Source organism: Phascolarctos cinereus, unplaced genomic scaffold (assembly GCF_003287225.1).
Source record: "Phascolarctos cinereus isolate Bilbo 61053 unplaced genomic scaffold, phaCin_HiC Scaffold_4;HRSCAF=312, whole genome shotgun sequence".
In the NCBI taxonomy this organism is placed as follows: Eukaryota; Metazoa; Chordata; class Mammalia; order Diprotodontia; family Phascolarctidae; genus Phascolarctos; species Phascolarctos cinereus.
This window is the reverse complement of record NW_027555847.1, coordinates 83298004-83308645: the sequence shown is the minus strand read 5'-3', so window position 1 is coordinate 83308645 and position 10642 is coordinate 83298004. Positions and strand designations below refer to the sequence as shown.

Here is a 10642-nt window from a genome sequence, read left to right as displayed (position 1 = left end):
TGTCAAACAAGACATTGACTGGTGGCAGACAGGACAACTCTCAGTTACCCCTGAACTCTAGTTAACTTAGTGACTTAGCAGGCCTAAATTAACCACACCTCCATGTGGCCCCCCCTTGTGGGCTTTTCCTAGTGAACTCTAGGTAAACCTCCTGCACAATAGATTCAAAAAGTGAATGTTGCTTTAAGAACTGACCGCTCCTCAACCACTCCCTGATCCTGCCTTGAATCACCTAGTTAGCATATTTGGCACACGTTTTATTGTATTTTATCCTATATAAACTTTAACAGTACCCCTCTAAGGTCCCACGTTCCTTAAGAATCCTTGCCTGCCAAAAAAAAGTAACAGTAAACTTTTTGCCAACTTGACTTAAAGAATGCTTGAGTCTGTGAATTCATTCCAGATGACTCTGTCCTATACTCCAGTCTTTGAGGGGTTTCAACATTTCAGCCCGCAACAGAGTGAGCCAGCCCTTTGAGCTAGGCACACAGACAGATGACTCAGTAGATAGGATATAGGACTCCCCATACCTCCAGCACCTATACCTGCTCTCTGCCTAGCCCCCCAGCAATGTCCTCCTTTTAAATATCTTCTCACCTGCTGTCCCACTAGCCTCAGACCTGTCTAGCACCTGCTTGACTGCCCAAAGATGCTTGCCAGCCTTTCCATCAGTCCTGGGCCTTCCCATCAAAGGTGCCTGTTGCATAGTATCCACTTTCCCAGAGGAAACCTCAATGACCCTATCAATAAAACTATCATACACTGATTCCCAGTTATTGTATATGATCTAGAGGTCAAGTTATAGACATCAGTTCCTGAAACTATCTTGTTACGGACATAACAGACCAAAAATATACCCTCTCTTTACACCCCCCCCTTCCAGTAGTGAATGATGCCTGTGACTAAGGTTGTATGTTATTACCTAATTAGCATACTTGGCACATAATCCACTGCTTTTCCTATATAATCTTTAGCATCATTCCTATTAGGTTACAGGTTCCTTAAGAATCCTTGCCCGCTGTATAGCATAACAACAAATCTTTGCCACCCTGACTTAAAGAATGCTTGAGTCTGTGAATTCATTCCAGATGACCCTGTCCTGTACTCCAGTCTTTGAGGGGTCTCTGAACCTCTCAGACTGAAACAATGTCTGAGTCTTTGTGACCCCTTTGGGGGTTTTCTTGGCAAAGATACTGGAGTGGTTTGCCATTTCCTTCTCCAGCTCATTTTACAGATTAGGAAACTGAGGCAGATAGAGGTTAAGTGACTTGTCTAGGGTCACACAGCTAGTAAGTGTCTGAGATAGGATTTGAACTTAGATCTTCCTGATTCCAGGCCCAGCACACTATCTGCCTCAAAAATCTAGCTCCCTTAGCATGGGTGGGGATGGGCTTAATAGGTGCACTGTGCCTTCAAACTTGGGGAAGGGAGAGGATAGATGTTTATTATCTAACACAAGGAGGTGGGTCTAAAAACACAGTGTCTACTCACTCAGCACTGGGGATGGGTTGAGGTGGAGAAAGTCTGATTTCATAGTGTCCTGGCAGCTCCCAGCAGTATCATCATGGTCTTTGAATACTTATAGATCCATTGACTGAGCTCTAGAATATCCTATTGTTGTTTGTTTAGCTTTTTAGTGAGGGCAGCTATTGGGAAGAGAGAAGTCAAGTCATTAGTCAAATCAATAAGTATTTATTAAACCATTACTATGAGCCCTGGTGCAGAAGCATGGTAAAGAAAGACTGGAAAGTCAGGAATGCAGCCTGAGGTATGAAGTGGAGAGGAATAAAGGTGCATGCTTCTTCTGTGTACCCATATGCTTTAGGACAGACCCAAGAACAGGTTCAGGGGGATCTTACCTGGGTAAATTGTCAGCGCCTCCTAAAGCCACTTCTTCTCCCCAGTCTGAAGGCATATGCCCTTTCCCTCTTGGGCAAACCATGTGGCACCCTTTAGCTGCTCCTCATGTTTTTAGATTTATATTTAATCTTCTCAAGTTAATACTCAAAGTCCCCAATCCCTCTGAATTTCTTGCTCAAAAGACCAAGCCATTTTGGTATTAATTTCATGATATCATGTGATGGTAGTGAAAATGAACAATTTCCTTAAAATAGAAAGGTGAGTCAAATCAGAAAAACACACTGCACACTGCTCAACACTTAGGGCCTGAACCAAGTCACCCTCAGCCACAGGTGGGTTAATAACTTGCCCTTCAGGTGGCCATAAAAAGTCCTTTATCTTAATGTTCTGCTCTGGAAGAGGTGAGAATGGGTAGAGCTCACCCACATCAGTTCCAAAGTTCTGCCTTGCTAGGTGTGAGACAGAGCTCAAAATCTGTCCGGGCCTAATATCCCAATCATCAAAAATTGTCATATTACAGAAGGAAATGTCTTAATACCTCTTAATGTCTCAGACTCAATGAATGAAAAAATGAATTAAAAATGAAGGAAATGAAGGACGGAAGGAAAACGCATTTGTTAAGGCTTTACTGCGTGCAAAGTGCTGGTACAAATATAAACAAACAATACAGTCCCTCTCGATCTGTGGGACCTTGGACAAGTCCCTTGTCTCTGCGTACTTCAGGTCCCCTAAGTATGAAAAAAAGGCTTAGGACTGAGTGATAACAAATCTCCTCCCAGTCCTTAAGTGACCACCAGTGGGCGCTGTAGGAGTGCAGAGGAGAGACTCCATCCTTCAACCGCTCCTCCAGCTGAGCCCGTGTCCAGGCAGGCGCAGTAACGAAGGGAGATGGTTAGCATCCGGTTGTGGGAGAAACCAAATATAAAGGGGGGGAGAGTAACATCTTTTACGGAAATAATTTATTTTCGGCCACACGCAGACAAAGACAACGAGCAGAAAAAATAGTATAGAAATATTGTTTGTAACTCTCTTGGTTGGGATTGACCGAATTCGGGGTGCCTTTGGGAAGAGCCGCTGCTCGTACAGAGGATTCCCCCCCCTCCGGACTCTAATGGATCCTCCCCTTAGCAACCGGCTGCCGCGTCCTCCCTTAGAGACAGGCTGAGCCTGGCTTGAGCTCCCTCTCTCTTCAGTTGCCGTTGCTTCCCTCGGCTACCCTTGGGACCGAAGCTGTTGTTGAGCCGGTAGGCGTGGGGCGAGTCCTGGTGATTGGTCAGGCAGGCCCAGGCCGCATCTTTTCACTCCACAGTCTTGGGGAGTGGAGTAGTTTGGAGGCAGGAGAGGAGGCTGGGGTGGGGGTAGGGGACGTCTTTGGTGGGTGCCTGGGTTATCCCTAGTTCCGACCCGGGACTGGGAGGAGGGCAGGCCTGGGGGGACCCGTGCAGGTGGGAGAAAGAGAGCCCCTTTAATCCTGCTCACTCCAATTCACTCCACGAGTCCATCTCACCTTGGCTGAACTTCAGAAGTGCGCCTCAACCTAGTGATCTCTAACTCCACTCGCTCCAGTTCGACTCGAAGTGATTGGAATTAAGTCAGTGAACATTTATTAAGCTCCTGCTGTGTGCCAGGCACTGTGCTATGCGCTCGATTACTTCCAGTCACTTTAGACCAAAGCTCTTCATTTCAACACTTCACTTCTCATATGTTAACTGAGGAGGGTTGGATTAGATAAACTGAAGGAACACTTCTAGCTCTAAATCTTATGACTCCTTGAGATTTTCAGTTTAATTTAACTCAGCCCACTTCACTTGCCTCCATTTCTATTTTTTCCTCTGGTGCCATGTAATTCCATGGTAAGAATTCCTGGGAGCTCCCAGGATCTAGTTCCTGTTGCAGCTATGTGACTGACCTTGGGCAGAATAATGAATTATATGTAGAAAGGCACTCTGATGCTGTAGAAAGAACCCTGAACCTGGAGTCAGAAGACCTGAGGAGGAAGGATGAAAAGAAGGGAGCAGAAAGGAGAGGGAGAGTAAAAGGAAAGAAAGAGAAGGGATAGAGGAAAGAGAGAAGGAAGCTATAATCTGACTGCTAATTCTGTGACTTTGGGCAAGTCACTTAACCCTTTGAGACTTTGTTTATTCATTCCCATCACAGGGATAAATAATTCCTGCCTTCCTGCCTTGGTTTGTGTGAAACATTTTGTAGGATGTAAAGCACTATGAACTGTTATTATTCTACCACTTAAAAAAACAAACTTTAAAACAAAATTGACTGTAACTCTTTTTTTGTACTCAAAAGGTTTGCAAATCTCTTTCCATGGAATGGGATTATCTTCTTTAATTGAATCCAAATGTGTATGTTCTTCTGGGGAGTGTCAGATTCAGTTCAATCCTACTCAACAAATATGTACTTAGACTTTAACCCTAAACCTAATCTAAGGGGACTAGGGTTAGTAAAAAGCCTTGTGCCAGGAGGTGGGTAACAAAGATGAACAACACAGTTCCTGTCTTCAGGGAGCTCATAGTTAATGGAGTGAGGATATGGTATGTACATGTATAAGTAGGATACATGGTAGAATGTAAGTGTAGAGTAGAGATACAAATTTTGTACTAGAAAAAACTGACGAGGGAGAGAGAGAAAAGAGTTAACTACCTCACCTTGACACAGCAACTTTAAGAGTTACAAAACTTTTCTCACAATAGCCATATAAGGTAGGTAATACTAAAGTATTATCTTCATTTTACAGATGGGGAAACAGGCTTAGAGGGACAAAGTGATTTGCCCATCATCATGAAGCTAGTTAAGTGTTAGAGTCAGTACCAAGGCCTCCTGATTTCTAGTCTAGCTTTGCACTCTGGTCCATTCAGATGGGATGTCCCAGTCAAGAGAGTTGTGGAGGGAATTCTGCAAGGCCTGAGTTGGTATCATGGAAAACTGGCTATTTCTGTAACTAGGGATAAACCTCCAACCTTGGAGAAAACCTGTCATTTTGCCTGAATTTTGGAGGTCAGAATTTCTATATTATTCTGAATATAGTCCACACACCTAAAATGAGTTATCTTTGAAAGGAAACAAAAATATATCAGTTATAGGCTATGTTCAGGTTTTACACAAGCCAGGCTTGAGGGAAGACTGTCCTACATTTGGATGAGTTCTATATATTTTCCTTTTTTTTTTCTTAATGATATTTTATTCTTTCCTGATTGCATGTAAAAACAATTAACATTTTGAATTCCAAATTCTCCACTTTTCTTCTTCCCCTCCCCTCCCTGAGGTGGTAAGCAATTTGATATAGGATATATACATGTGCAATCATGTAAAATATATTTCCATGTTAGTCATGTTGTGAAAGAAAACAGAGACAAAAAAAAGAACATGAAAAAGATAAAGAAAATGAAAAATATTATGCTTCAATCTATATTCAGACTCCATCAGTTCTTTCTCTGGAGGTGGATAGCATTTTTCATTGAGTCCTAATTGTCTTGGATCATTGTATTGTTGAGAATAGCTAAGTCATTCACAGTTGATCATTGTGCAATATGGCTTGTTACAGCGTACAGTGTTCTGGTTCTGCTCACTTTGCTTTGCATCAGTTCATGTGAGTTTTTCCAGATTTTTCTGAAAGCATCCTGCTTGTCATTTCTTATAGCACAGTAGTATTCCATTACAATCATATACTGCAACTTGTTCAGCTATTCCTCAATTGATGGGAGTATCCCCAGTTTTTAATTCCTTGCCACCACAAAAAAATCTACTATAAATATTTTTGCACAAATAGGTCCTTCTTCCCCCTACCCTTTTTTTTTTTTAAATCTCTTTAGGATACAGACCTAGTAGTGGTATTGCTGGTTGAAAGGGTATGCATAGTTTGATTGCCCTTTGGTCATTGATCCAAATTGCTCTCCAGAATGGTTGCATCAGTTCACAACTCTACTAGCAGTGAGTTAGCATCCCAATTTTCCCACATCCCCTCCAATGTTTATCATTTTCCTTTTCTGTCATATTAGCCAATCTGATAGGTATGAGGTGCTATTTCAGAGTTGTTTTAATTTGCATTTCTCTGATCAATAGTGATTTAGAGCATTTTTTCATATGACTAGAGATTGCTTTGATTTCTTCATTTGAAAACTGCCCGTTCATATCCCCTGACCATTTGTCAATTGGGAAATGACTTGTATTCTCATAAATTTGTCTCAGTTCTCTACATAGTTGAGAAATGAGTTCTTTATCCGAGATAATTGCTTAAAAATTGTTTCCCAGCATTCTGCTTTCCTTTTATTCTTGGCTGCATTGGTTTTATTTGTGTAAAACCTTTTAAATTTAACATAATAAAAATTATCCATTTTACATCTTGTAATGCTGTCTTTCTTTTGTTTGATTATAAATTCTTCTTCTATCCATAGATCTGACAGGTAAACTATTCCAAGCTCCCCTAATGATATTACCCTTTATGTCTAAAGCACGTACCCATTTTGATCTTATCTTGGTATACAGTATGAGATGTTGGCTTATGCCTAGTTTCTGCCAAATGGCTTTCCAGTTTTCCCAGCAGTTTTTGCCAAGCAGTGAGTTCTTGTCCCCAAAGCTTAGGTCTTTGAGTTTATTAAACGCTATATTACTATGGTCATATATTACTGTGTCTTGTATACCTAACTATTCCGCCGACCCACAGCTCTGTTTCTTAGCCAGTACCAGATTGTTTTGATGATGACTCTTTGTGATACAGTTTGAGATCTGCTGCTCTGTATATTTTCATAATTAGTCCTCATATGCCTGTATAATGTCCCTCAGTTCATTTCCGTGCAGTAGTCCATCCTGTTTACAACCTTGTTACAAAGTCATAGGAGTTTGACTCCAAGGAGGAGCAGCTAAGTGTCTGACCCTAATAGGCTGTGTGGATAAAGCACTGGCAGCCTCACATTCTTCCCAAGTTATTAATGCCATTCAACACCAGAGTGCTCTCAGAGTTAACTGCCAAGTACTCTGTGGTTCTCAGTGAGCTGGCCACCTCTTTCTCTTAACTTTACCTCTTTTGTGAGGGGCAGTGTTCCTTTCTTTGGTTCAGGCATGTGGTGTGTATGGACTTATTAAACTCATAGAGCTGATTTTGACCTCAGTCACTGGAAAGTGCTTCCCTTCATGCTACATTTAATAGCATGAGACAAACTAGAGTCAACCACGAGAGTGGTTTAGCCATATATAATTCTACAAACCCGTAGAGGCAAAAGGAACAAAACACAAATATATCAACATGGCTTATAATGGGGATTGGCCAGTGTGGGAGGGGCAAGCCTTAAAGCTAGTGTAGATGTTCCCTCTGGACTTTGTCACCCTAGTTTCTCCTGGTTCTAACCATCCCTTCTCAGTCTCCTTTGCTGGTTCATCAGCCAGATAATGCTCTGTAACTGTGACTATTCCTTAAGGCTTTTAATGTTTTGTCCTAAGTCCCTTAATACTTCTTTCTACTTGCTCTTCTCTGCCAGTGAATTCATCAACTCCCAGGGGTTCAGTTGTCATTTCTGTGCCAAAGATTCCTGGATTGATCATTCTATCCATCTATCTATCCATGCATCTATCTATCTGTCTATATATCTATCTATCTATCTTTCTATCTATCTATCTATCTATCTATCTATCTATCTATCTATCTATCTATCTATCTATCTATCTCTCACCCCTGTTTCTCTCCCAAGCTTTAATCCCGAATCACCTATTGCTTATTGGACATTTTGAACTAGATCTCTGGAAGACTTTGTAAATTCGACACATAGAAAACAGAACTTGTTGTTTCTTTCCCAAATCCCCACCCCTTCCAAACTTCTTATTTCTGTGGAAGTCACTGCCATTCTTCTAGCCTTCCTTGTTTATGACTGTAGTGTAGTGTTATCCTCCACTCCTTATTCTTCCCCACCCACCTATTCAATCAGTACCAAATCATTGTTTTTATTTCTCCAACCTCTCTTTCATTCTCCCTCAACCCCTTCTCTCCTCATGCACAGTTACCATTGTGGTTCAGGCCCTCTGCACTTCTTGCCTACATTACTGCAACAGCCTCCTGATCGGTCTACCTCAAGTCTCTGTCTCCCAACTTCAAGTCCCATCCTCCATACTGCTGACAAAGTCATTTTCCTTGAGGGCTGGTCTGACCATTTCGGTACCTTATTCAGTAAACTCCAGCAACTTCTTATTGGGTGCAGAATCAAATATAAGCGCTTCTGTTCAGCTTTTAAAGCCCTTCACTATCTTCCAGCTTCCTGATTCCTCCTCTTACACTCTGATTCATTCAAACTGGACTTTGCTCTGTTCCTCACATACAAAACACTTCTATGTGTTTGTGATTTTGCCAGGCTGTTCTTGATGCCTGGAATGCACTTTCTCTTTACCTCTGACACACAAACTCTCTTCCTTCCAGATACAGCTCAAGCACTACATCCTACATGAGTTGTTCCCTGATCCCTTTCATTGGCTCATGCCCTCTTGAAACTACCTTGTATTGAACTACTTTTTAAAAAAAATTCTCTTTGTATCTGTTCTGTAGAAACACACATAAAAAAAATCTTCTTGTCTTCCCCAATAGAATGTATACTCCTCAGGAGTAGGTTTTACTTCATTTGTTGTGTTTGCATTCTCAGTGCCTAGTGTTATGCTTAGCTTAATAAAGACTTGATTGATTCTCAGCCAGACTCGGCAGTATGGATGACTTCTTGTTATTTGTTCATTGTTAATTGAATGGTGGAGCTGTTCTCTGGTGCAAATTCAGATGTGGAGTCCAAGGTGGCCATAACTCTTTCTACTTCTGTCTTTTCCAAAAATATTAGGCGAAAATGGAAATGCCCAATCAAGACTCTTTCTCTTGGATGCCTTAGATTTTCCCTGTGGCTATTCCTCAGTCCTTCTAGGCTCCCAAAATAAGGCACTGAAAGGGTAAAACGAAGAATAAATGCAGAACTCTTGATGAGAAAATGCACATTTCATGGCCTGGACTTTTTGTCACGGGAGCTAGAAAGGTAGAGGGGAGAGAGAAGGAGAGACGACAATTGGGAAAGAAAAAGTCTGCTTAAAATTTTCATTGCTATCTTCTGTTTTTTATATCACATTTCTGAATATAGCTCTCTTCTCATTCATCACAAAGCAGCCCTGCTGCCAGTCATCCAACGATACATAGGACAAGAAGGTCTGAAGCTACAAGATGCACGTCTGTCGATGGTAAATTCTGGGGAAGGTCCCAGCTTCCAGCGGCATTCCCACAATAACCACTGGACTACCTGTGTGTCACAGACTGCTGTTATTCCTTCTGTGGGAAGCCCCATGGATTTTTGGGGATAGGAGCCTGCATCCGCCTCAGTCTTCCTGGCTGGCAAAGTCCTCTGAACCCATATTTGGCTAGCACCCGCTCCAGGGGGCAGTGCCCAGCTTGTCATTTATCAAAATGTGTCAGTGGATTGTTATCTGTCCAAAACTTGAAATCAAGTCTCCAGGCTTAGGATCTAAAGACATGACTTCAGCTGATCAGTCCAATTTGTGAATGACTGTCAAGAGACCTCTACTAGTAAGCAGTAGGGCTTGCATGGATGATAATAATAACATTTATATAGTGCTTTAAGGTTTGCAAAGTGATTTACAAGTGTCTCGTTTTATCCTCATAACAGTGGGAGGTAAGTGCTTTTATTATCTATCTCCGTTTTACAGATGGGGAAATTGAGGCAAACAGATTAAGTAACTCCCCCAGTTGGAAGTAAGAATCTAGAGGGGAGGAATTTGAACTTAAGTCTTTCTGATTCAAGGACCAGTGCTTATCTGCTGCACCACTTCGCTGCTTCATTTGTGAAATTCAGGACAGCTGGGTCCCTGTGCTCATGTTTCTCATCCCAACAGTGTCTGAATGGAGAAAGAAGTTCAGGCCAGATTGCCTCTTTTTCCTCTTCTGCTTCTGGTTTTTGGTTTTTTTTTTCATATCCACGTATTCATGAATGAAACCATCAAGAGGATTTGGGATGATAGCATCATTTTTCATACATTTTAATAGCAGCTGCCTAATCCTAGACCAGTCTTTAGCTCTCAGCCATTCTCCAGCTGTGGTCAGGTCAGGAGTGTTGCTGTCTTTCGAGTGGGGCTCAGTACTCACTCTGCTGGACAAGATGAATCCCACATACTTGGCAGAGCCTCTGCAGAACTGGCCTTTGTCAGCTGATAACCTCAGGTCAGCAATAGCTTCCAACCAAGTGCTTACAGTATCTTCGTAAATGGGATGAAATTATCTGGATACATCAACACCTCAAAGTAGTTCATGTCACCAGCCACCTTATCCACAAGCCATTTGAAAGTGTTAGAGGTTCCAGCAATTCCCTGGAGCATATGCTCAAGCTGATGAAATTATACTGGACGGATGAAGAACACTTTAAAAAAATCTCCCTTTGTCATGGGGATCTGATAGTGTCCACTGCATAGATCCAATGCTGAAAATCCCTGGCTGCCCACTAGGAAGTACAGGACACAACATATTTGTGGCCTGGTGTCTTGGTCCACCTTCATTCTGTTATCGAAATGCCAATAGGCTAGACACATGCCCAGATCAGATCTTCCCATTTGTTTCCTGTACAACCCATGTGGGTGACTGACATGGGCCATATGATTGAGATGATGTCAGTGATTAACACTCAGATGCTTCCAAAGGTCTATCTCTGGGCAATTTCCTCTTGAAGAGCTTGGTAGTTATTGAAGTGAATTGTTGCTGTTTCTCTAGCACATCCCACTCATACCATAAGAACTTGCCAGCTGC

General features: G+C 42.0%; 1 protein-coding gene across 1 annotated transcript in view; it reads left to right on the top strand.

The window, feature by feature from the left end:
- The first annotated feature begins 3008 nt into the window (after nt 1–3008).
- Nucleotides 3009–10642, top strand: part of DNAH1 (dynein axonemal heavy chain 1) — a 160759-nt gene continuing 153125 nt past the window's right edge. The window contains 1 exon segment of the mRNA XM_020971578.2: nt 3009–3104. The gene's annotated coding sequence lies outside the window, so the exon portion shown is untranslated.